At 51.1% G+C, this 3134-nt stretch overlaps 1 long non-coding RNA gene across 1 annotated transcript in view; it reads left to right on the top strand.

Moving 5' to 3' along the window:
- LOC137643787 (uncharacterized) overlaps positions 1-3134 on the top strand; it is a 430649-nt gene that overhangs the window by 318580 nt on the left and 108935 nt on the right. The gene's annotated exons all lie outside the window — the stretch shown is intronic.

Genomic DNA, 3134 nt, shown 5'->3' with positions numbered 1-3134 from the left:
TCCTTTGTGTCCTCTCCTGCTAGAGCCTTCCCCTTTTTACAGAAAGGGTTTGCGGCTGTCCTAAAGGCAGTCGAGGCCGGCAAGCCTTGCCCCTCCCTGGAGGAGTGTAAACCCTTGTCGCTGGCCCTGCCTATGGACCACAAAGACTGGAAGGACGTCCATCTGACGTTCTCAGTGGGAAAGTTGGAGGCTGATATTGCCGGACGGCAATTCGGCGAGGACCTCCCCAAGCTGTCTGACTTTCTTTTACGAAGAGAGTTCGAGACAAAAGAAAGACTGGCTGCATCAATGTCTCTTCAGACTACTCTTGAGATGATGGCAAGTGACTCCAAGGTCCATGAAATGTTCATGGTGGTGGCTAAGACTCACCTAGCCACAGTGACAAAGGACCTTTATGGCTTCGTCAAGGCGAGGAGAGCTTGTAGGGAGTTCGTGTTCACCGGGGCTACGGTGAGGCATGAGCCCAGGAAGTCAATCTCCTCCAACATTTGGGGAAAAGACCTTTTCCCTACCGATGTGGTCAAAGAAGTTGTTGATAAGGCCGCCGTGGAGAATAGAAACCTTCTCCAGAAGTGGGGCCTGGCTATTAAAAGAAAGTCTTCCCCAGATGAGGGTCCTCAACCAAAGAGGAAGAATATGAGGACTAGGCTACCGTCTCGGCCAGCCAAGCCCTCTAGACAGCAACAGCAACTGCAATTGCCATTGCCTCCAGTGCCCCAGATGGTGGCACAAACCCCGACCACTTTTCAGTGGGTACCCCAGGCTGTGCCAGGTCAGTCCACGGCATTCACCCCAACGTTCGAAGGACAGTCTTCTTCCTTTCGAGCAAAGCCTAGAGGAGCAGCCAGAGGCTCGTCTAGGCGCCCCTCAAGGGGAAGGGGATTCAGAGGTGGTCGTGGTCAGGGAGGCAAGTCCTCAGGACGGCAGTCCAAGTGAAATGATACCGGTAGGAGGGAGACTGATGAAATTTTGGGATCGTTGGACCTTCGATCCCTGAGCCTAAAGCCTACTCAAGAATGGACTGGGCTGAAGCTGGTACAGCACTCCACCCCCGTGCCTTCAGTTTTTCCAACACTCCACCCCCGTTCTGGAGGAGTACATTCAAGAACTGTTGGAGAAAAAGGTGATCCGAAAGGTGAAGTCCATCAAATTCCAAGGGAGGCTGTTTTGTGTTCCCAAGAAAGACTCGGAAAAGCTCAGAGTCATTCTGGACTTGTCGCCACTCAACAAGTTCATAGTGTATTGCAAATTCAAAATGCTATCACTGCAACACATAAGGACCTTACTGCCCAAGAGGGCATACTCAGTCTCTATAGACTTGTCAGATGCCTATTGGCACATTCCAATCAGCCGTCGACTCTCCCCCTACCTAGGGTTCAGGCTATACGCCTTCGGAGCCATGCCATTCGGGCTAAACATAGCCCCAAGGATTTTCACGAAGCTTGCGAGCGCAGCTCTCAAACAATTACACCTAAAGGGAATTCAGGTAGTAGCCTACCTGGACGACTGGCTGGTGTGGGCAGCATCCGAGACAGAATGCTTGCAAGCTTCCAGTCAGGTGATCCAGTTCCTAGAGAACCTAGGATTCAAGATCAACAGAAAAAAGTCTCGACTTTCTCCATCCCAAAAGTTCCAGTGGCTAGGAATCCACTGGGACCTTTTGTCACACTGTTTCTCCATCCCGGCGAAGAAAAGGAAGGAGATAGCGGGCTCTGTCAAGAGACTTCTAGATTCCAAAAGGATATCAAGACGCGAACAGGAGAGGGTACTAGGCTCTCTCCAGTTTGCTTCGGTGACAGACCCAGTGCTAAGAGCACAGCTAAAGGATGCAACCGGAGTTTGGAGAAGGTATGCATCAAACGCGCGAAGAGATCTGAGGAGACCAGTGCCGCCTCGGCTACGTACTCTTCTCAGGCCTTGGTCCCAAGCCAGACATCTAAAGAAGTCGGTTCTTCTTCAGCCACCTCCCCCGTCGATGACGATTCACTCAGACGCCTCAAAGGAGGGATGGGGAGGTCACTCTCATCGGAAAAAAAGTCCAGGGGACTTGGTCCAAGCTATTCAGGACCTTTCACATAAACTTTCTAGAAGCTATGGCAGTGCTCCTTACCTTAAAGAAAGTCTCCCCGCGTCACTCGATCCACATAAGATTGGTGATGGACAGCGAGGTGGTTGTGAGATGCTTGAATCGACAAGGGTCGAGGTCACCACCTCTCAACCAGGTGATGTTGGCCATTTTCCGATTGGCGGAAAAGAAGAAGTGGTACCTGTCGGCAGTTCACCTTCAAGGAGTCCGCAACGTGACAGCGGACGCTCTATCCAGGTTCACACCGATAGAGTCGGAATGGTCCTTAGACGCAGGATCATTCTCCTTCATTCTGAATCAAGTCCCAGAACTGCAGATAGACCTCTTTGCGACGAAAGACAACAAGAAGTTGCCCCTGTACGTGTCCCCGTACGAGGACCCCTTAGCGGAAGCAGTGGACGCGATGTCCCTCGACTGGAACAGATGGTCCAGGATTTATCTGTTCCCCCCTCACAACCTTCTGTTGAGGGTCCTCAACAAACTGAGATCCTTCAAGGGGGGTAGCGGCAATAGTGGCCCACAAGTGGCCGAACAGCATGTGGTTCCCCTTGGCGTTGGAACTACAGCTGAAGTTTGTGCCGCTACCACATCCAGTTCTGACCCAGCGAGTCCAGAAGTCGACTGTCTGCGCTTCATTACAGAAAACCCGGACCCTGCAGCTCATGATTTTCTCTCCCTTGCGGTGAGAAAGCGTTTCGGGATTTCGGAAGCCAGCATAGACTTCCTAGAGGAATATAAGTGCAAATCGACTAGAAGGCAATATGAGTCATCTTGGAGAAAATGGGTGGCCTTTGTAAAGGCAAAGAATCAGCAGGAGATCTCAACAGACTTCTGCTTATCTTTCTTCATCCACCTCCATGGTCAAGGGTTGGCAGCTAACACGATTTCAGTGTGTAAATCTGCTTTGATGAGACCCATTTTATTTGCCTTCCAGATCGACCTAGGTAACGAGATCTTTAGTAAAGTTCCGAAAGCCTGCGCTAGGCTCAGACCTTCAGCACCTCCAAAGCCCATCTCATGGTCTTTAGACAAAGTTCTTCATTTCGCT

This window comes from Palaemon carinicauda, chromosome 1 (assembly GCF_036898095.1).
Source record: "Palaemon carinicauda isolate YSFRI2023 chromosome 1, ASM3689809v2, whole genome shotgun sequence".
Lineage (NCBI taxonomy): Eukaryota > Metazoa > Arthropoda > Malacostraca > Decapoda > Palaemonidae > Palaemon > Palaemon carinicauda.
The sequence above is the reverse complement of the archived record's forward strand: the minus strand, read 5'-3'. Positions and strand labels throughout refer to the sequence as shown.